Source organism: Pezoporus flaviventris, unplaced genomic scaffold, assembly GCF_033815535.1.
Source record: "Pezoporus flaviventris isolate CSIRO_AGI_PZ_B2104156 unplaced genomic scaffold, CSIRO_AGI_Pfla_v1 ptg000031l, whole genome shotgun sequence".
Lineage (NCBI taxonomy): Eukaryota > Metazoa > Chordata > Aves > Psittaciformes > Psittacidae > Pezoporus > Pezoporus flaviventris.
The window spans coordinates 8,593,882-8,617,772 of NW_026892579.1; the positions used below are offsets into that span (position 1 = coordinate 8,593,882).

Consider the following 23,891-nt stretch of genomic DNA (forward strand, 5'->3'; position numbering starts at 1 on the left):
CTTGTGGAGTTCCTGAAATAAACAGAAATGGCAATTTTTCTTCTTGGTGTAGCTGTGAAGAGAAAGGAAACCCGGCGCGCAGGCCTCATTTTCTGCGTGTAAAATGTGTGTGTTCTTTAAAAGGCAGTGGTTGGCTGCTTTCCGGACATGATGTGGTTGAAGCTGTCATCGTAATGGAAATTCATTGCTGTAGCTATGGTAAATCGAGTTTTCTGCCTGTGCTGAATGCATTAGTCTAATGAGATGTTTGCAGCTGGAGAGCTGAGCTGCTGGAGACTTGCACTGTGCTAAGAGACAGGGAGAAGATGGCTTTTGCCAGGGTCTGTGTGACTGTGCTGAAAGTCCTCTTCCCTTTGGGTCCCAATGCCCGGGCTCTCTAAAGACACTGCTCAGTGTTTTAACCTAAGCAATAGGTAAGGGGAAAGCATGCTTCTTCTTCTCTGCCTGATGTTTGTCATTGAACCTTGTTGGAGCAGTTCTCATTCTGTGTATGGTATGAGTATGCTAACTTTGCAGCTCCTCTGTTGGAGACCCTCTTCACCAAAGCACACCTTTCCTTACCCCTGGGAGCAGTTTGTGTGAGGAGAGGGGCAGCAGATCAGTGTGCGCTGCCTGCACGGCAGTGGGAGTGTGTGTGTGTGTATGTGTGCATCAGTTGATGAAGACTTCTGACTACAGAGCACTTTGCATGCAGAGCGGCTTCGGGCTTTTTCAAATCTGAGTCTAAGCAGGGATATTTTTGCTGCCAGGTAAATGCATCTTCCATTTTACAAGCAAGCTATTTCACAATATTTTTAGCAAGCAGTATCAGAGATTTTGAGTTTTGGATAGCTCATAGAGCAATGAGTTCAATTATAATATTATCTTTAAAACAGATGCTAAATTGAATTTTTATCCTTATCTGAAAACTGAAAGAAGAGATACTGTTTAAATGTTGTGTTTTTCCTTCAAGACTAACAGCAGCTAGCTTATGAGAGATGCCAAGGAGCATACTTTAGCAGAGTTGTTTCTCTTTTCAGGTGTCTTAAAGGTAACTTTGAGAGAAGACAGAGCACAGGGATGAAATGCGTGCAGGTGCCTGGCTAGCCCAGCCGGTCCCTCCCTAACTCCCCAAGCCTCCGACGCCACCCCAGCCCACCGCTCGCTGACAGAGGGTGAAGCCCGGCGTGGTTCAGTGAGTAATTCAGCCTTTGACATCTGGGCACCGTTTCCCTTTCCATAGCTGGTGAATGGCTCTGAGCACTGGTTTCTTTGCCTCGGGTTTGTCTAATGGCAGTGGTCTGGAGAAAGAAGTTGCTTTTGGTTTTGGTGCATGTGAGGCTTCTGGAGGAATATAAAGTTAATCTGGCAAGCAGAAGAAGCAAAGTTGTTTGAATTCTCTGCTTGGAGGGGGATTGCTGTTTAATCCTTGGTTTATTTCAAGAGGCTTCTGAAGACATTTTCCTCAAGGTTAGACCAAGAGCTTTTCAGATTGAATAAAGGCACAGAGGGAAATAGAAAGCACATAAACTGGGGTTAAGTAGCAAATACTTGTAAAGTGTGGGGATGTTGCTATTTGTGAGAGCAGGGAAGGTGTCTGAAAAGTGTCTTTGTGCTTCAGGAATACTTACAGCATCCTCCACCAGGCTGTTCTGCCAGTCCTTGGTAGAGCTGAGCACACTGAGGGTGTAAATCAGCATAACTTCCTTGGCTCCAGCCCCACCTGACACCAGCTGAGGATATGGCTTGGAGGTTTGCAAGTTCAGGTTTTGTGATTGTATTTAGATGAGGTGTCTCCCAGCTGCCTGTGGCTGCAGGTGACTTTGTATTTTAGTTCAGATGTCGCACTGATTTTCCTGCTGAGGCAGAGCCTCTCTGCCCCATCATGAAAGTTATTTAGCCGGTGCACATATTACTCTGATTAGAGAGGCTGGCAGAGGCATGAGCTTTTTAATGATGGAGTGTGGAAAGGGGACAGGAACAGAATCTACCAATGGAAAAAATTACATGTACCGAATTAGATCAGAAACACTGCAGAAGGTATACCGCAAGAAATGCTTTTTTCGGTATAGCACAGCAACTCTGATATTTCTGTTTTCATTTATTGGAAATGTTGAACTGGAGTGCTTTCCTATGTTTGGTGGAGAAGAGTGTGTAGAAAGAGGCAAGTTTCTTTCTTGGTCAATCAGCGCCTTACTCTGAGGTTTCTCACCTGCTGGGAACACATGACTGTACATGTGCTTGATGGTGGCTGTGGTACCTAGAAAGAAGTAGTTGAGGAATGCTTTTCCCTCAGGCATTCCCTTAGCTCTTGCTTGACACAAAGACTTGTGGTTTTGACACATACTGAAAAAAAGTTTAAAAGGTCAACACCATGGAGCGCCCCAACATGGCACACCTGAGCTTCAGGAGGCTGAGATTACATTCTGACCTTACACAGATGTCTCCCGATGACTTTCCTCCTTCAAATTTAAGGTAACATGGAAAGAAGGAAAAAGGCAAGAGAAGGCAGAGGTTGTAGGGTGAAGTGAGGAAGAGGGGTGTGGGATGCTTGGCTATTCACAGCCTGAGAACTGGAGACAGGCCAGCCATGCTGGGATGAGGCAGGTGATCAATGGTCTTGCTGCTGTGACATCGGCTGCCCTCTGTGGGGACATGTCCATCCTCCTCATCCCTGGCCATTCTGGGACCTTCTGGCACCTTCGTGGGTTCCCCCAGCACCCAGCTGTGGTGGGAGCTGACCCAAACCCCATAGTGGACAGCAGAAAAGGGATGAGTGAACCAATTCCTCAGCCTCACCACATCTCGCTGAGGTGCACAAGGGCTGCTTTCCTGCTGCAGACTGAACTCACATCACTAAGGCTAGCCAATATTCCTAGCATTAGTTTGAAAACATCTGGGGTACTTCAAACTAGGGACCAAGGCTTGCTCCCCTCCTGCGAAGAGTGGGGAAACCACACAAGCCTGGCACCTAAATACAAAGCACAAAAGCATGGTTTGGGTAAGGAAGACCTTCAGGAAATAGTCAGTGAGAATAAGACAGCAATGATTTCTGTTAAAAATGGAGTGAAGTAATAGGCTTACATTTGATAACACTGAAATCAGCAAAGCCCTCTTATCTTCAGAGGATGTTAGTTCACTTTTGTAAAGTATATTCAGTGGCATTATGAGAAAAAACAAAATCAACGATAAGGAAAATATACCCCAATTCCCTAAAATCCTGCCCTAGTTCTCTCCCTACAGCTTTAAAATGGTGCAAAGGAGGAGTCAGCTTTATTTACATAGAACACTCCCAGCTGAGTTCTCCAGCTGACCATTATGAGCAGCTACAGTATTTAGCAGGTGACGGTCACCACCCAGCTCTCTGCAGTGAGGATGAACAATAATAGGTTTACTTATGCAAAGAAAACCTAGGTTCACCTTAGAGGAAATAAATGAATTACATGTATTAGTTCTGTTGTAACAAGTTGCCTCATGAGAAATTGGTTTTCTGTGCAAAGGAAACAAAATTTTCTCTGTATTTTGCTGTATATTAAGAAAAGGATATAATTCTAAAACATGTGTCAGGGGAATGCACACTGCTCTGCCAAATGGAATCATGATAAACGGGTGCATTAAAAGTACTGGATAAATTTGCTATTGACTAATAAAACTTAAAACAATTTATAATCTGAACTAGCAACTTTGCACCGGATTTTTCTGTTGAGAACGAAGGAACTGACAAAAGGAAGGGTGATGTGCAGTGAAGGGGGGGAGGGTAAAATTTACTAATTAAAGATCTAAACTTCTGATATTCTTATTTTTTAATAAAGCCTTATAAAGATGATGAAACTGTAAGTCGTTTGTTAAGATTGACTGCTCCCCTTAGGAGCTAGTATAAATTTGGCCCAAATACAGAATTGCCCAGAGGGAGCCTGGATGTGTAATTATGTTCTGCTGAAGGATGAATAATTCCTCATGAACTGAACAGTTTGCTGTTGCCCTGCAGTTTATCCTGACCCTAAGACCCCATCTTTAAAGGTGATTCTCACTGTACAGCAGAAATGGTGCTATAAATGCCAGCCTTTTGCTCTCTGCCTGTTTGAGTTTGTTGCTCTGTTCAGTTTGGGTGTGTGATGCAAAGGGTTTTTTTTCTGTCCCAGGTCAGCAGCGGGACCAGGAATACACCTCTGGTTTCCTGCTCCTCTTACCTAGCATGTGTGCGGATATTGGCGTTCTTGGCATTGGCAATGTCAGACCAACAAAAGCTGTCACAGGGGCCAGCTGTTGCTCTTTTTGCTTCCAATGGTTATATATGTGGGGCTCCCAGAAGTATTGCCTGGCAGGTGTGACTGAAATTGAGCATTTAAGGTTATGCCCTAAATTGCTCTTGGTGCTTTGGTTACCATACTCCTCACAGAGGGTCTGCTCCTGCCTGCATCATAGCACACATGGGCCCTTGGTGACCAAGGCAGGAGGGAATGGGGCTGCACTTGGTGCAGGGCAGGGAACAGCCCAAGGTCTCACTTGATGTGCAGGCATCACTTGCTTTCCTGCCACCACGCTGCAGCTCCTGGGTCCCCGCTCAGGAGACGGGCAGCTGGCTAAAGCCACCTGCAGCCCTACCCCAAAGGCATACAAGCATTGACACACTTTTCTCCACATCTGGAACTGGTGCTGCACATAAAGTGATGCCTGGTTCTGCACACCAGCTCCCACCTTGACCCAGGGTGCTGGGGAGCAGCAGCAGTTCAGCTGCTGGTACCTGTGCAAGCCTTGCATTCCCAGGGAGAGCTGTAAAGGGTTAACCCTGCAGCACGTGCAGTGATAGGTGATTCCTCATGACATCCTCCATGATCTCAAGCAGCACAAGTAATTTGTAAGAACTCAGCTATATTTCTCCTTGATGCACTCCTTGGGACATGACCATCATGTGTGTGCGTGCCTTTTCCTGAGGGACTGAACTTCAAGAGATGCTCTACCCCTCTGTTGTGTTAAATACCTTTTCCTGATGCTCATCTCCATCCTTCCATGCTTCTGCTTGTGTGTCGATGGTGTGAAGGGGGTACCATAAAGTGTAGTGTGTTTTACTCGGTGGGAAGTGCAGAGAGGGTATGAGATGCATTCTACTTTCACCCTATCTTCCTGCAGGTGTCATGCACCTGAGGCTTCCATACAGAAGCTGTCAGTGCTTTTCCTTTCAAAACTGTTTTAGATTTAATGGCAGGTGAGAACACTCTGTCCCCACACTTCAAGCCTCGCAGGGCAGACGCCTGAGAACCAGGTTCCCTGCAGCCAACAGGGCTACCAGCAGGCTGCAATGAGCATTTCGAAGGAAGCCTCACCTCCATCCCTGGGAAAGTGATGGAACACCTTATCCTTGGTACCATCTTAAGGCATATCAAGGATAAGAGGGTTATGAGGGGCAGTCAACATGGCTTCACCAGGGGGAAATCATGTTTGACCAGTCTCTTAGCCTTTTATGAGGAAATAACACGGTGGATGGATGATGGCAGAGCGGTGGATGTGGTCTACCTTGACCTCAGCAAAGCATTTGACACAGTCTCCCACAGCATCCTCACGGCTAAAATGAGGAAGTGTGGACTGGATGATCAGGTAGTGAGGTGGACTGTGAACTGGCTGAAGGAGAGAAGCCAGAGAGTTGTAGTCTATGGGGCTGAGTCTAGTTGGAGGCCTGTAACTAGTGGAGTGCCTCAAGGGTCAGTACTGGGACCGGTATTATTTAATATATTCATCAACGATTTAGATGAGGGAATTGAGTGTACTATCAGCAAGTTTGCTGATGACACTAAGCTGGGAGGAGTGGCTGACACGCCAGAAGGCTGTGCTGCCATCCAGCGAGACCTGGACAGGCTGGAGAGTTGGGCAGGGAGTAACTTGATGAAATATAACAAGGGAAAGTGTAGAGTCCTGCATCTGGGCAGGAACAACCCCAGGTTCCAGTATAGGTTGGGGAACGACCTGTTAGAGAGCAGTGTAGGGGAGAGGGACCTGGGGGTCCTAGTGGATGACAGGATGACCATGAGCCAACACTGTGCCCTTGTGGCTAAGAAGGCCAATGGCATCCTGGGGTGTATTAGAAGGGGGGTGGTTAGTAGGTCGAGAGAGGTCCTCCTTCCCCTCTACTCTGCCCTGGTGAGACCGCATCTGGAGTATTGTGTCCAGTTCTGGGCCCCTCAGTTCAAGAAGGACAGGGACCTGCTGGAGAGAGTCCAGCGCAGGGCAACGAATATGATTAAGGGAGTGGAGCATCTCCCTTATGAGGAAAGACTGAGGGAGCTGGGTCTCTATAGTTTGGAGAAGAGGAGACTGAGGGGTGACCTTATAAGTGTCTATAAATATATAAAGGGGGAGTGTCATGAGGATGGAGCCAGGCTCTACTCGGTGGCAAACAATGATAGGACAAGGGGTAATGGGTACAAACTGGAACACAAGAGGTTCCACTTAAACTTGAGAAGAAACTTCTTCTCAGTGAGGGTGACGGAACACTGGAACAGGCTGCCCAGGGAGGTTGTGGAGTCTCCTTCCCTGGAGACATTCAAAACCCGCCTGGACACATTCCTGTGTAACATTATCTAGGTGTTCCTGCTCCGGCAGGGGGATTGGACTAGATGATCTTTCGAGGTCCCTTCCAATCTCTAGCATACTGTGTGATACTGTGTGTGTCTCAAAACAGCTCCCTAGAGGCAGATGCCACCCTGAGATTTCTCCGAGCTGATCAGGCTGGCTTGCGGGCAGCAGTCTGCAAGGGCTCTTGGTGGTAGTGTGTGTTAGCCCCCTGCCACCAGCAGGAGGAAGCTGCCATGTCTCTAATGCGGAAGTCCTTGGTGACCAAAAAGCCTCTAAGCAGCATTTGTCTTCAATGGTTTCTTCCTGCCAGGGAGGACATCACAGACAGGTAAGTTTTTAACTCAAGACCTTCTCTTGTGATGGGACAGTACTTGGATAGAAGAGCTTTTGAAAGAGGAAGTGGTAACGGAACAGGGGAAAGTGGAGCTCTGGGGTCTTAGCTGAGGACAGACCCATGGGGCAATATTAAGGACAGGGACTGTCTGGTATTTTTTGTCTCTGTTATTGTTTTTGTTTGAGTCTGAGCTGCCACTGTGCCTAGCCATCCCACACTGTCCTGACAGGCAGCCAGGAAGCACGGAGGTGGTGCTGGCTGCTCTGTCTCAGCTCACACCTGGCCCTGCAGGGACATGCCTGCCTGCCCTCACTGCTGTACCCTCAAGCTTGAGCAGATGCACCAGCCCAGAGCTCACACAGGGGTGCTGTAAACACCTTAGGGGTTTGTTGGTGACTCCTATGGTAAAGCCCCACAGCATTCAATAATAATCATCCCAGCAGACTTCTGTGGAGTCTAATGGTAGATAAGGCCTTTGGTGATGTATCTACCTGCACATTCCCATGAGCATGTGTATGCATAGGAATTCTCCTATTGAACTGTGCAGTAGAGACAGAGAATTCTTCCTTGTTTTCCATCTGAAAGAATCAAGAAGTAAATCAGTGTTACCTAATTTATTACCACTAGGAAGTAACATCTTGTGGAAGATGCGCCCATTTGGCATGGCATCTTAAAAATCTTACACAGACAACTGAAGGAGGACTTCAGCCATACCCTACCTGGTGCATTTTAAGATCTGTTTACCATAGACGGTGCCTTTCCTCTGCCTTGGAACAGCGCAGATGTGGTGAGGGCTCTTGTTTTGCAAATGCCTAGTGCAGCTTCTCAAGACAACATCCCTGAGAAGAAATAGCACAAAAGGTCTCCATCCCCTTTCTTGTGCCAGGTGCCTGGCATTTTGCTGCCAGGAAAAGAGGGCATTGCTGTGGGTGGCCCATCTTTTCAACATGAGCATGTTCCCTAGAAGCAGCTTGGGCAGCTGCTGAGGAGGTGGGGAGCAAGCAAGCAGGGACGGTGCACTGCCCTGCTCTGTCCCTGAGGGATGTAAGGGACTCCAGCGCCATCAGCACAGCAAACAGAACTTCAGTGTGGATGTGCAGTAAACGCACACACAGAGTAAAAATTAATAGAGGAGAGGATGCCTTCAAGAAACTGTTTCTGATTGTTATTTATGTTTATGCGGAGACTCAGTACCCTTTCCCCTGTTGCCTCGAAAAACCATTTATAGCATTTATCTCCTGATTTCATCTGGCAGCTTTCATCTATTTCCCTACAAACAATGAATGAGATGTGCCTAGTAACTGTCTCTTATGGCTCAGTAAATACTTGAATTTATTTGCATATTAAGTCGGCCACGTTTATATTGTGTTCACTAAATGCAGCAACACGAAATACTACAGAGAGGAGGCTAGTCGGCCATTAATGTGCCAAGGATTTATGTGAATGGCTCCCTTTAACATTAATGGAAGTTATCTACACAAATCACCTTCCAGTAGGGGAATAGATCATAATGTATGTAAATATATATTACTCACTGCTGTTTAGTCATTCAAGAGGATGCTCAGCAACCAAAATACCGCTCTGGTGCTGACAATCAGTTTTCATTAAAATGTGGGAAGGGAGGGTGCTGCTCGTGTAGGGTGTTGTGTCACCCCTGAGCTGGCACGCACTTGGAGGTGGCCGCAGTCCCTCAGGCTTCAGTGGGACATGGGGGAGAAAATCTGCAGGCTATGGTGAAGTGGAACTGTGCTGTGCCTCAGAGGTGTGTTTTAATCTGAACTTGCCCTTTCTTGTGGACCTCTGCCCCATTAGCTTGGGTGCATGCATTGCCCTGGGGCCAGGATGGGAAGCCTTTCTCTTGGCTTGCCAGCGGGAGCTGGAACTGGGACTGGACCACCAAATCAGTTTCTGTCCCCTCAGCTATCTAGGCTGTGGGAGAGCAGTGAGGTGATAAAGATGCTCCCAGCCCTCTGACCGCTCTGTCCTCCTTGCCAGCCTTCCCCACTCAGCCACAAAGCCCTGGGCAGTGCTGAGCATCTTCTTTGTCCTATTGGCCAGCAGAGACAGAAGTCAGGCAGGTGGACTGCAAAAACCTGGCGGTAAGAGGGCAAGCTCTGGGGGCATCTTGATCCTTTCATGGACACACATGGCACTGCTGCTCTGCTGCTCAGGAGGCACCTCACAGGTCTGCTAGTCCACAGATATTTATCATTCATGGCATTTTCCTTGATTATGTTTATTTGACATACATTAATGTGTTATGTTCCTCATGCGATTGCTGTAGTTGTATTAGGCCGCTGAAGGCAAGCCTGTGCAAATATTTTTCCCTCTCAGAACATGGACTTTTTGGGTGATGATAAAAAAACCCAGAAATCATAGCTCTGCTGTTCTTTACAGCTGACTAGGTTAAAGTAAATTTGCTCTGAAACAAAAAGTCAAGTGATTAGTCTAATGGGATTGATCACAATGTCACTAATTCAACCTGCTTCCCACACAGTCACAGCTATCTCCAATCTCTGATTCTGGAGATGAGCTCATTACCTGGCACTACATCAGGCAGTCTCATGTCCTCACCAGCCTGGTGGGGTACCCAGCATGCCTCACCCTGGACTCAGGGCTGAGCAACAAAATCGTCCTAGAGCCATCTGGGAAAACCCACACCAGCAAAAATGCAGTTTTGCTGCTGCAAGGTGCTTAGGTGCCAGGGTGTTTGCTCCGTGCAGCTCATCTGGGTAGTCACATCTCACCCATGCACGCATGGATGGGGTGAGACATTCATGGACACAGGTTTGTGTGTTTGCTTCTCAGGTGCACATCAGGGCACCCTGCAGCAGACATGAAGATGTGCTGGTGGCACGTGCCAGTCCTCTGGGATGGTTGGTTTTGAGCTGTGTAGTATGGAGGAGACTCCTGGCAGAAACCTTCAACTTCAGAGACATTTTTATTAACAAGAATATTAGAGATGGTAAAATCCTACAATCTCAGGTGTTTCAGAACTTATATTAAATTTACTTGCCGTGGTTGCTGCCTATGATTTCTAATTAAATGAGTTTATTAAACTGGGCAGCAATATTGCAAAAATTATGATTGATCTTTTATCCTTACCCATTATTTTCACACACTTAGCAGTAGAAGTCTCTGTCAACAACAGGGACCGGCGATGCACTGGCAAAGAAACTCAATTACTTGTCTTGCTGAAAAGAAAGATCTCTTCAGGTGAGCTACCATTAACCCCCTGCCACAGCTTTTGTCTTTTCATCAGCTTAGATTGCATGGAGCAAGAAGGTTTGTCGAGGGAAGGGCTGATGTTTAGTGCTGGACTTGGCAGTGTTAGGTTAATGCCAGCAGTGATGATCTTAAAGGTCTTCTCCAACCCAAACGATTCTATTATTCTATGATGCAGGTATTTATTTACTTGGGTAGGCAAGGGACTGCACCATGCTGAGGAGGAAAGAGGGTGGCCTGGTGTGCAGTCTGGAGGGAGGCACACAGGAACATCCTTCCCTGTGAAAGGGGGAGAGCAGGACTGAGTGAAGCTTCTGGTGAGTGATTTATTCTAATTAATTTGGAAGCTGGGGAGTTCTCCCAAGTTATTAATCTTTAGATCTGTTGATACAGAGGTGTCGTGCATAGGCACATATGGGAGGGGGTGATGAGCACACAGGAGCCCGTCGTCCTGCCTGGGTGAAGGCTTCAGAGCAGGCAGGGAGTCAGGAGGGGAAAGGCGCGAGGCTCCAGGACCATTCAAATGTTCTTGGGGACTTGTGGCACGGCTTGGTGAATGCTGCTGATAGTGAGCCCTGCAGAAGATTGCGTAGAGGGAAATGGTCCTCAGAGCCAAAGAAGGGGGGAATTTCACCAGAACAGGTGAAAATTGCCGTGGGTGCTCACCTGTGTGCTTTAGACACCACAGGAGCCGGTTTTCTCAAACATCAGTTGAGATTGCAGAAACATATGATATATAGCTCCAGTGGCAACAGGGCTGTGCTTGCTTCTGAGCTATTCCTACCAATCAGTGCTAGCATGTGGGTACACATCTAACAGTGGGGGCACTCATGTCTGGCACTTTAACAGATAAGTGAAAATACAGAGGAACTAGAGCTGGAAACATTGGTCTTGCCGTGTGCTCAGCCTGTGTTCCAAGCTGCAATGGCAACCTTAATTACTGTTCCATTAAGAAGTGTTGCAGTCAGAGATATTTTAATGATTGTTAGTAAGTCTGGGAGTCAGAGTATTACATTTTTTAATGATTTCTGTAGTTCGGTTTTGCAACAGAGAGGTAAATAGAATAAATGAATAAATAAAGTCAGCCTCTGAAAAGGTCACATTTGCCTACAACCACAGTCAATGTGCCGATTTCTTATGCTAATTTTGGGACAGTGAAAAGTTTGCTGCTAAGGTCCTGTTGCCAGTGATCGCTAGAGAGGGTGGGCCAGGATGGTGAACATCGGGGTTTTAAAGCATCAGGAAAGAAATGGTGTTCTGGGAAGGCCAGGAGAGCGTGCTGCATAAGGGAACACAAAATTAGAGGGAAGTGGAAGGAAATGAAATAAGTAAACTCTGAAATTACTCCAGATATTCAGGAGGCTCCATTTATCATGCGCTGTGGATGACTCTGTGCCACAGTCCCTCACAGGTTCCTTGCAAGTGTGGAAGACCTCTCTGAATGAAGTAGTTAAAATCATCTGCTCTCCAAGATGATAAAGGAGCTGAGAAAGCCTGGGAGAAAAGCAGGGTAAACTCCAAGTGGAGAAAATGGCTTCAGACAAAGAATTTGGGGCATAATGATGACATTGATGGTGTTGGATCCCATATGAATTACAAGATAAGACAGTAAATCTCACTTTGGTCTTTAAGGTGCTGAGGGAGGAGTTTGCAGCATGGCATAGCGCCTCTTCTACTGTGGGTATCTGAAACACACCTGATCCACTGGCATTTAGAGACTGCCTTGGATTTCTGGGGGTTAGAAGGAACATTTCAATTTGCCATTTTCTTTCCTTTGCAGTTTCACAGAGGTTTCATGAAGGGATACATACTAATTGTCTCAAACACTGTTCTGCCCCAGAGAGCTTATAACCTGTCTCTGAATGATGCAGTCACACGCACACACACAAAAAAAAGGCTTACCTCTTTCCAGTGTCCCCATCCCCTATGCAGGAGTAGGCAGGGTGAACTGTGGCCTGCAGATATTTTATCTTATAGCCACCACTTCTCACTGGCAGAAGAAAAGGATTAAAAGACATTGTTGAACAATTTTGAGATGGTTCTGCAAGGGAGAGAGGTGCTGGGACATGGAGGTTCTTATGAAGGCTTCTGGGTTAGGGAGATCTGTGGGATGGGGGAGCAGAGCAGACCCCCCTTCCTGACCGTGGCCCACAGGCAACCTGGCTGCTTCTCACTAAGTGCCCGCTGTGCTCAGGTCTCCCTTCCCAGGGGAAAAGCAGATGCCACCGGTCATGACTGCGTGTGCCTTCTTTAGTGATTCACATCCTGGGAGAGTCCTCAGGCACTGAGTGGCCCCCAGAGCCCCCCCCCCCCGCCACAGAGAGTGAAAACTTCTGTGTTAAATCAGAATATGGTGCAGTGAATGGCTGCTGTCAGGCTCAGGCTGCTGTGTGCCTCAGCCTGTGCATGGTGACATTTCTTCCTTGGCAGCCCCAGGTATTTCCGCAAAGCTGTGACAACTTGTCTTAGCTACTCAAATTGTTGTCCCAATTAGTTGGAAGAAATGTGGCCAGGAATGGAAGACATTGCCATTCTCTGCTAGAAATCTCTTGGCAATTTTGTGATCCAGACATAGAAAATATGAAAATAATGACATCTCAAGAACCACTGAACAATTCCATGTGCTGTGGGGGAAAAAACACACCGTATGCAGGGGTGAGTACACAACACGAGCTCTTCTCTGGCCCTGCAAAGTGCTGTTTGGAGGCTTAAGCTGGACTGCAACACTGCTTATGCCTTCTGCTAGTGCTCTGTGTTAGTCTCACCAGTTAGCGCTGGAATTACACAGGGGCCAAACTCTGTGATTAGTTTCCATAACATCCCTGAAAGCTTTCCGTTAGTTGCCCTCGGAGCTGGTTTGGAAGTGTGCCTTCTACTGACAGGCATTTGCAAGCACAAGCCGACTGAAAAGCCATTCAATGGGACCTTCCAGCTGGGGTGTGTTTTTTTAAAGAGCAGCGAAAGCAGGTATTTAATCAGTACAATTAGATATTAGATAAATAGATTGCAAAATCTATTGCTCAAGATAAGCAGACGATGAAACACAAGCCAACTGGAGCAGTTTTGTTCTGAATATTAAGTTCCTAGGTAAGGAAGACAGGGTTGTTGCCAAATGCACTGTAAAAGTCATCAAGAAAATGGGAAATGTTGGTTTGTTGGAGGGGGAGATGGATCAAAACAGCTCTGAAAAATGAAGGCTATATGTTTATTTAGAAAATGAATAACAGATATAATCACAGAGGGGCAAACTTTACTCTTGGGTGCTGCACCCTTTAGTAAGCAGCCAGTTAGCAAAGCTTTGCTCCCCAGTCACAGTGAGTCACACCTTGCTAACTTGCCACGTGATGTTCCCACAATTCGTTCTCAGCACCAGGATACTTTGCAGTTTCCCAGCATGTTTTATTCCAGATGTGACAGCTCTGCATTTTGAGAGCCACCTGCAGCCTCTCCCAAAGGCAAATCCAGCATCCAGACAGACAGCAAGCTTGCGAGTAGCCAGATCTCGTCTTCCCAATGAAAGGTGTTCAAGATGAAGTCACAGGTGGTGACATGAAACACTGCCATCAGCCTCTGCCAGACTGCCCAGTGGTCACTTAGGCACCAGAGTTTTCCTTCTGGAGTGGGAAGCAGTGGCAGTGGGGTGACTGTCTAGTTCCCAAGCAGTCCTGGGTCACACAGCAAGCTCTAGCAAGTGATGCACATGTTTTTCTTATTCCTGAACTTAATGATTAAATAAATATCCTTTTATTTATGCTGTCCAACTACAATGTTAAAATGTGGTGTGAATATGTCTCCTGTGTGTGGAAGTGAAAGCTCTGAGCATCTTCAGAAGCTGTGGTCCCTGAAATCTCTGAAGACAGAAACATAAGAGCTACTCCAGTTTATGCCAGAAAGGATGAATCTTTTATAAGTATTATTTCTCAAAATCTAATATAAAAGTGTAGCTTGTCCCTAAGGAATAAGGATAACTTTATGTGAGAAATGTGTGAAATTCCTGCCCTCTGTCTAAGAAATTATATTTCCCTATTGACTTTTGTAATATCACTTCTTCAGATTGAGGGAGTTCATTTATTTCCTGGGACAGATATCTGTGGTAGGCATATCAGCTGGTGTGCACAATCCAGTCATGTGTGTTGGTGCTGGAGAGAAATCACCCTGCAGTCAGTGCCTGGCTATTACTGGCGAAAGGAGGCAGAGCATGGGCTTCATGGGAGCAGGGGGGGCTGAACACGGCTGCTGAGTCCCACTGCTAGGGTATCATTTGTGTGGGATAGGGGAAGTAGTGGACTGCTTGTTCAGCACACGGACTGCCTGGAGAGCACGTTTTAATGGGAAAGAGGGGTGTCCCACCGCTTTTTCCAAAAAGGGCATGTTAGTCCTGATGATTTCATTCAGCAGACATAATTTGGCAAGGAAGGAAGCACAGAAGCTTTATCCCATATTGTGGGCTCAGGAAAGGTAGAGAATGATGGTGGTTGTACTCAGGACAGGCTGTCACTATGTTAGAAATGTACTTATTTGGAAAAGTAATTGAGGATGATAGTATGTAAGCCATAATGAAATGCCTAGAGTAGCACAGGAGGCAATAAATGCCAACAGAAAACAACCAGACCACCTCAAGCTGCTCATTATGACAATTTTTTCTTTTTCACTATATAGTTCACTCATATTTCTTATTAAACTGCTAGAGGTCCACTGAATCTGGGGAAGACAGGCAGTTTTTCAACTTGGCTTTCTGTGCTAGTGACTCTTTCTGCTAATTCTACATGGTTTCAGGGTCTATTTCTATTTAGTCTCCTTCATCACCTCCACAAAAATGTGTACGAAAACCCTTCTCAACTTGTCTTGTCCCAAATGCACCCTTGAGGGATTCTGCGTGGTGAGAGAGCACATAGGATCTAGAAAAATGAGAAGTGTAGGGCTATTGCCTCTTCTCCCTGCCCACTTCCCACCGTCTGACTTTAATATATTGACCTGGCTATTGGGTACCTGCTTCTTCTTCCTGCTACGTATAAAGTCAGACTCTTTGGCTTTTTTTTTTTACCTCTACAGGAAGGGCCATTCATAGCTGGTTCAAGAAACACTGGAAGCAGTTCAGGAAAATTATCTAGATATTTGGATCCTTAGAATTATAGAATAGTTTGGGTTGGAAGGGACCTTTACAGGTCATGTAGTCCAACACCCTCTACAGTGAGCAGGAACATCTTCAACTAGATCAGGTTGCTCAGAACCCCATCCAACCTGACTTTGAATATTTCTGGGAATGGGGCATCCTTCTCTGAAGTGAGCTAGCAGATTTGTGGGGATTATCCATTTATGGCAGACACTAGTTGAAGAAGTCCCATAACTATAAACACTATAGAAAACTATAGGGAAAGGCAAGTAATTATAAAGGAAGAGGCCAGACTATTGCCAGAGGAGCAAGAGGGAAAAAATATGAGTATCATGCAATTACAGACTCAGCTGGAGAGCTCAAATGGCCATAATATAAATGTTTCTCATTTCACATTCATTTGCTCCAAATCTTTGCCCCCTGAAAATTTAACAGAGAGCAGAAAGGATCTGTGGCTTATGGGTGATGAAAATATCTGGCTTCTGCGTGAGACACAGAAGATGAGAAAGAAAGTAACTGCATCCAAAAGAGAAGTTGGTGCTTTCTTTGCTGGTCTGAAGGCTGTAGATAAATAAGATTGCTTTGTGTGCCTGTAGTTCAAGGAAGGTTAGCTTGTTAACTGTTCAAGTTCCTGGTAACAAAGCTAATGGTAGAAAGGGACTTCTGGAAAGCAACATGTAAATTACTCTGGCAAAGCGTGTGATCAGAAACGTGGGCATCTCAACTAGCAACTGCTTGGCTGAATATGTGAAACAGGACCTGCTACAATACAAAGTCTAATTTAATTTCAATTGCTGGTTCAGAATCACAGCCTCAGTTTTATAGGTTGAAGCCTATCAGAGCTGTAAACATTCATGTATTTAAGGAAAGATTTGTTCCGGTGTCATCTAATTAATTAATAACAGATATCTTGGGCATCTTTGCATCTCCAGCAATCAGAGTTTGAGCTGAAGAAACTGAGGCTGGAGGATCTTGGTGTTGGAAATCACGTCTGACAGTTCAGGAAGAAAGGAGCTATGTGCTCTACATTACAGTCATAGAATCATAGAATGATTTGGGTTGGAAGGGACCTTACAGCTTGTATAGTTCCAACTCTCTGCCATGGGCAGGGACAGCTTCCACTAGACCAGGTTGCTCCAAGCCCCATTCAACCTGGCCTTGAACCCTGCCCGATATGGGGCAGCCACAGCTTCCCTGGACAACCTGTTCTAGTGTCTCACCACCTGAGAATTTCTTCCTAATATCTAATCTAAATCTACCCTTTTTCATCTTAAAGACATTTCCCCTCATCCAATCATTTGCCCTTGTCCTGTCAAAGAACAACAATGTCCTGGTCACTGGAGAAGTTGCTTGGTCCCAGAGGCAGGGCCTTGGCAAAGTGGGGACATATCTTCAGCTGACTTCAGTCTGGAAAGGTAGCAGCCCTCCATTACACATCTCTTACACCCAGATGGATGCTGTTATGGGAGGCAGGGTCCCATCAGCCTCCTGAGCAGGAGAGTAATGGCTTACAGAAGCAACGAGGGAGAGGACCTACCTCCTTTGGAAACTTTGCAGTCTGTCAGCACTGACACAAGGACTCTCAGATGAGGTGTGGGGCATGAAGAGATGAAGGGCAGGTAGGCTGATAGCAAGGCTTGGCAAACACAGATTGCAGTTCTGCAGGTGTAACTACTGGTGAAATAAACAGAAAATGGAAAATACTCAGCCTATGGCCTCAGCTCTCCATCCTGCCTCCCCAAGCTCTCAGAGGGAGTTTAGCACAATTCCTGGACTGCTCCACCAGCAGTCTGTTACATTTTACCACCCTCAGGATTTCAGGACAGGGTTTTTTAAGAGGCTTTTTCTTAGCACACTGAAATGGCACCTCTGCATACCCAGATGCTGAGGCAGGAGGTCTCAGGGCAGTGAGGTGAGGGACTCAAGCTGTTTTGCTGTGACCTTGTCTTGCAAATAAACCACAGTCTGAGGCAAAGACCTGCAAGAGGAACTCCATCCTCTCCTGCAGCTCTTCGAGGCGGGGGACTGAGTCCAGGCACTGTTTTTCTACTAGTTTCTTTGCGATAGCAGAAGCAGTGCTACTGGCTTTACATAAGAGAGAGAGAAAGAAGGAACTGCCTTTGTTTCATCCCTTTTTTTGCGCACATTTGGCTCAACCACCTCAGCGGAACGACCCTTGCCTCTCACGTGGCCTCATTGCGTCCATTTTTCACATCTTCCCTTTGGTGCTCTTCCTGCACTCACTCGCTCTCTGTAAGGTTTCATTTTCTCAATTCTCCACCACAGGCTGCTCGTCTGCAACAAAACCGTCAGGCCAAATGAAGAAAGGTAAGATCAGGAGGCGAGGCTGGCCTCCGCTGCTCCTGGGGGTCTCATTCTCACCAGGGTTTTCAAGTTCTTCTGGCTCATTAAGCAAACCTGAGTGAGAGGGGCCATGCAGCTAGTTCTCTACCTGCTGTCACCAGGGTGCTATCCTTCAAACGAACACCTCCTCAAGGACAGCACTGTCACTGCTGCTGAATTTAACTTCAGGAAAAAAAAAAAATCAGGCTGTAGGATGACACTGGGAACCATTTTTCCTTTCTTTTGTTCTCAGTAACAAGGAAAGGATCAGACACCATCAATACTTACTGGTCTGGATTTTGAAGAATCCTGTGCTTATTTCCTACCAGTTCCCTGCTCCTTCATTAAAGCACCCAGCTGAGATGGGAGAAGAGGGCACAATCCAGCTCTGGACACTTGCATGGTGCCCAGTCCTTTCCCACCCCAACGCAGCCATGAAAAATACCAGCCGCAGCTCTGCAGGACCTGCTCTCAGCAGCTGGAGAGCAAGCCTGCTGCAGGACCCCTTCTGAAGGGGCTCTGCCCGTCACAAGCCTGAAGCAGCCAGCAAAACATCCGTGGTGGAAGCACTGCTGGGTTTCTGGTGCACTGGGACGTGTTTGCTAGAGTAAAAATATGTTTTCTTGTTTGAACTCAGCTTGACTTGGATCCTCTGGCAAGTTGTTTAATAAAGTGCCATGCAATTGCTACTGCAGTGTGAGCAGCACATCTTGCAGCTGGAGACAAGCAGGTAAAAAGAGTTGAAACTAGCTGCCAAGAGAAACGTGCTATTTCCTGAGATGCAAATAGCTAAGCAGCAGTGAGCCTGCCATGGCCAGAGTGGCTGCTGCACCTCCTTCACTACCTGTGAACCAGGGGATAAACTCAAATGCTAAGTTATTAGAAGAACAGTCCCACGTAGCTTCCTGAGCATAGAAGAACACTGAGTTTTCTATAGATTTGTGCCCTGTAATCGCTTGATTCCAGTGTCTGAGAGTGTGTCAGGTGTGGTAAGAATTTTTCACAGCATTGAAGCTTTTCTATTTTGTCCTGTGCTCTCACTGTTTGATAGGACAGGCGGCCAAAACTAGGGGAGCACAACTGGGATCTCCCATCTCTCTCTTTTACACATTTCCATAATGCCTGCAAACCTTTGCACCCCTTGCTTTTGTGCCCCAGCAAGTCTGTTTGAAACAAGCCAGCGAGTCGAAAAGTCATATGAGGAGTGAAGGAGAGCACAAGTTTGTGCATAGATGAACTCGTGCTCTGCAGGAAAGTAGAATAAATAATGCACCGCGTGTACATCACTCAGGCACAAAATGGTGGCACTGAAGGAAAACTTTCCCATTTTGCCCTCACTCCCATAGTCTCTCTGGCTGACACAATGGCTCCAGGGCGAGGTAGGCAGAGTCTACACAGTGATGGATGCTGGTATACATGCTTTTGGATGCTGCTAGTACTTTCAGTTCTATCAAGGAGAGTTAAATCTCTGCTGAGCTTCAGGGAGATACTGATAGATGGCTACCAGCTTTAACAGAAGATTAGAGTTCATTCATTAGAAATACATGTTTTTACAGCCCAGAACAAAACCACATTCAATCCTTCTTGTATCTGCTCCACTGTAGCACTGCTCCATGTAAGGAAAACTCACAGATACCTTTCCTGAATACCTAAGGATCAATCTCCTTGGGAGTGGCTCCAAGCAGAAGAAATGGTGTTTGCATTTTCTCTATCCTTTTCTAAACTGTTTGTGAGAATGTTTAAAATACAATATAGCTGGTAAAATTCAACTACCTTAGGAACTAAGAGGGGAAACACATTATTTTGTCCAAATGGGAGGTGCTGAAGTATTTTGCCCATTTTATCTTGAAACTCAGCACGGCGTAGTGATTGGGATATGGGTCATGGGAGCATGAGGTGCCTGGACCCTGTCATCAGCAGGCCTTGTCCGGAGCAAGTTGCTTCCCATGTCTGGTTGTTTTCCTGCCTTCTGAAGGAGATGCTGTGGGACATACGGGAGAGGTAAGACACTGAAAATGTAGGAATTTCCTAACTTGGGACCTCCCAGGGAGGCTGGAACAAGCCCAGGAATCCAAAGTCTTTCTCACTTGTGAAGCTTGAGTTTTTGCTTCCGAAGAGTCAATGCTTTCTTCTGCAATGCAATATGTTATTAACCAGAAATATCCTGAACACAGGATAAGACAGAACTGGCTGTTTGCAGGTGGACATGAGTGACCAAGGGTAGGATTCACGCAGGTATTGTAGATATCTAGAAATGACCTCATTTTCCTGGACTTATTTTATAAATATATATATATAGGATATATATATTTATATATAGGATATGATTAACTTTACCCTAACGCTGGATATAAAACAGACAAATCAAACCCAGTTTTTAGAAATAGGATTAGTTATGGATTAAGACACTCAAATATAGGTGTCTATAAGGAAGTGACAAAGCTCCCAAGATCAACAGATTGCACTTGGTTAGTGAGCCCTAGAGCCACTGTGCGCACCACAAACTACATCTACACCTGGCCAGCTGAATGACTGCACACCTTCAGCCATATTCACTGGAACCATGGGAGGTCAGATATCTAGCACGCACAGAGGCACCTCTGTGTAAGGGTTTGAATGTAAGCATTTAGGTGTCTTAATCCATGATTGAATTGCTCCCTATAGCTAAGAGTGGTTGCCTTAAATAGTTTAGTGCCACCTGAGATGACCTGAGGTACCCAAGACATTTTGGCAGATGTGACACAGAAAGATCACATCTAAATTCACTGGAGGGCCTATACTGAGGTGATGGACAAACTGAGGTTTGAAATTAGGTGGGGTGAATCCCACTGTGGTTCCCACAGCTAGCACAGATATTTGTGGTGGTGTTGTTTCTTTAATGATTTGGTTTAGAATATGGGCCTTTCTACTCAGATCCTATTGGCTTGGCAGTCTCAAGGGTTTTATGTAGAAATTCTATTCCTGGGGTCAAAATGGGTAAGAGAATCCCCTAGGAAACAGCTGGTTCTCACTTCAATCCTTTAATCCTTAAGGCAATAGGCAGAGAAAGAGAAGACCTTTGCAAATCACTTCATGCCACAGCTGAAAATTATCCTGACCTTTTTTTGAGCAATGGTGAGATGGGTGCTTTCCATGCAATGTCATTAGGCAATCACATGCAGACATGCAGAGAATATTGGTTCAATGCTTTTATTAGCAAAAATTCCTACTGTCCGCTTCACTAAACACTTACCTTTCATGTTCTGTGTGGTGCTGCTTTAGTATTCATGATGAAGAGATGTGTAATGCCTCATGTCCCTGATTACTACCGAAGAGGAGCACACAGGTATAAAGATTTGCTTCTAGATCAGGCAATGCTTCTCATATTGCTCACCTCCTCTGCAGGCCATCATCTCCGACCGGTCACAGCCAAAGGGCTGCCCTGCTGTGCACAAAGAAGGAGGGGAAAATAGTCCTGCTACTGGATGAAAAGTATCCCCTCCCTCCCATTTAATAATGTATATTCCCCTGTGCCCTGGTTTCTCTTCATAAGCTGCCAGTACCTCTTTATCAGCTGCAGTAGGGAGTGGGCAGGCAGCTGCATGGTGCTTAGTTGCCGTCTAGGGTTATATACCATGACAACCCTCAGAGCGTGCTTTCCTGAACAGCATCTGAAGGAAAGACAGACAAGACTACAAGGAGTTTGTATCTATCTTTTCACATAGGCTGTTGAGTACGTAGATCTGGTAAACATGAAGCTCAGCAGGAGTCAAGAGTTGGATGCAGGGCTGCAAGTGCTGGCAGGGACTCCTAAATCAGAGTCCTTCTGCAGCTGGGACCAGTGGCTGTACTGGAAGCAAAGGGCATTCTCCTTCACCTGCTGTGAAATGGGAGCATTTTCTACTTGACTGCACTTTTGCACCTTCCTTTGGCTTAAGGCATGAATAGCTTGTTCCTTCCCTATGTGTCACACCTATGCCAGTCCAGGTGCAGGTTTTCATGAGACCGGGTGTAAAGTATGTTTAAATGATCATCCTCTGGAATTACTGATATAAAATTTAATGTGATATTTTTACCTTCAGCCCTTGCAGTTACTGGAGCGCAGGTTAAAAGCTGCATTTATTGCAGGCATTTACTTTTATTAAGAACGGATCTTTGCAGTCCATCAAAAATACTCAGCTTAGGAGGAAATGTACTGTAGCTCCCTATGCTATCAGTTTTAATTACCAGCACGGTAAGCTGTGTGTTGCTAATCATACAGCATATAACCAAAACATGATGAAGGGCAAGCACGGTGCAAAGCACAGGCTGTTAGAAACATCCTACAGGTCGCGAGCCCTGGTTTAGGGCATGTTTTTCTCCCCACCCCGGCATTCTCTGGGGCAGACTGCTGTACACCGGGTGCTCCTCGGGATCCTCTGAAGTCACAGCAGAACCTCTGCTGCCCAGAGGGGGCAAGACTCCACCCTTCCTGCAGTGCTGACCCAGGTGTCAGGGTGGGGAGAGGTTTCCCTGCTGTCTCCTTTTTGGGATTTGATGAGGAAATGTGGAAGGCAGGGTTGGAAATTAAATGCCCAGATGACAGTGTTTGAGAGACAAGTAAGGAAAGGTTACCCTGTGCCTAGACCTGCATTAAGTGATGAGAGTCCATAAATGTAAAGCAGTTTCCTGCTGTTATTTTTAAACTAAGAATAGGAAAAGTGGTAGACCCAGGTCAGACTAAAGCTTCACCATCCTCGGTCGTCCAAAGCTTCTGCCTTAGGAAAAGTACAAGGACAGGGCAAACGTATACTCATTTCCCTCCCAGAATACTCTCTCAGGCTATCTGTACTACTGTGATTTCCTGAACTGAGGCAGTGACTCTGTTAGTAGCCTGTAATTTGCTTCCTTGAATTTACCCTTAAGTTGCATCACATTCTCTTAACTTTCCTTGAAGCCACTAAACTTTCCAGCTGCTGAGCTGTGGGTCAAGCCCAGACTGTGGCAGCATTCAGAGCTGCCCCAGGAAAGTCACAGAATCATAGAATCATAGAATAGTTAGGGTTGGAAAGGACCTTAAGATCATCAAGTTCCAACCCTGCCATGGGTAGGGCAATACACACTAGACTATGTCATCCGAGACTCTGTCCAACCTGGCCTTGAACACTGCCAGGGATGGAGCATTCACAGCATCCTTGGGCAACCTGTACCTGTGTCTCACCACCCTCACAGTAAAGCATTTCTTCCTTATATCTGTCTTCACGAAGCCTTCTCTTCTCCAGGCTGAACAGCCCCAACTTTCCTAGCCTGTCTTCATACAGGAGGTGCTCCAGCCCCCTGATCATCCTCGTGGCCCTCCTCTGGACTTCCTCCAACAGCTCCATGTCCTTCTTAATGCTGAGGACACCAGAACTGTACACAGTTGTCCTGGGTTCAGCAGTAGCAGTCATTTTTCTCCTTCTTAGTAGCTGGTGCAGTGCTGTGGTTTTGACTTTCAGCCTGGGAACAGCGCTGATAACACCAATGTTTTTAGTTGTTGCTAAGTCATGTTTACTCTTACCAAGGACTTTGTGAGTCTCATGCTCTGCCAGGGAGGAGGGGAAGCTGGGAGGAAGCAGAGACAGGACACCTGACCCAAACTGACCAAAGAGGTATTCCATACCACAGCACGTCATGCCCAGGATGTAGAACTGGGGGCAGTTACCTGGTAGGGTTAGATCACTGCTCAGGTCAGGCTGATATCGGTCGGTGGGTGCTGAGCGGTTGTATTCTCTTCCCTTGTTATTTCCCTCATCATTATTATTATTGGTGGTAGCAGCGGTGGTTTGTGTTATACCTTAGTTACTGCACTGTTCTTATCTCAAGCCATGGGAGTTACATTCTTTTGATTCTCCTCCTCATCCTTCCAGGAGTGGGGGGAGGAAGGGAGGAGGAGTGAGAGAGCAGCTGCGTGGCTGGGCTTAAACCATGACAACAGTATTCCAAGTGAGGTCTCACAAGAGCAGAGAAGAGGGGCAGGATCATCTCCTTCAGCCTGCTGGTCACACTCCTTTTGATGCAGCCCAGGATACGGTTGGCTTTCTGGGCTGTGAGCGCTCACTGCAGCCGGCTCATGTTAAGTTTCTCATAGACCAACATCCCAAGTCCTTCACCGCAGGGCTGCTCTGAATCTCTTCTCTGCCCAACCTGTAGCTGTGCCTGGGATTGCTGCAACCCAGCTGTAGGACCTTGCACTTGGCATGGTTAAACTGCATGAGGTTGGCATCAGCCCACCTCACAAGTGTGTCAAGGTCCCTCTGGATGGCATTCCTTCCCTCCAGCGTATCAACCGAACCACACAGCTTGGTGTCATCGGCAAACTTGCTGAGG

General features: G+C 46.4%; 1 protein-coding gene across 1 annotated transcript in view; it reads left to right on the plus strand.

Annotated features, from left to right (window-relative positions):
* The window catches only part of SCML4 (Scm polycomb group protein like 4), a 72,085-nt gene continuing 48,194 nt past the window's right edge, over positions 1 to 23,891 (plus strand). The window contains exons 1-2 of the mRNA XM_061460200.1: positions 1 to 413; positions 1,020 to 1,174. The gene's annotated coding sequence lies outside the window, so the exon portion shown is untranslated. The remainder of the gene's footprint in view (positions 414 to 1,019; positions 1,175 to 23,891) is intronic.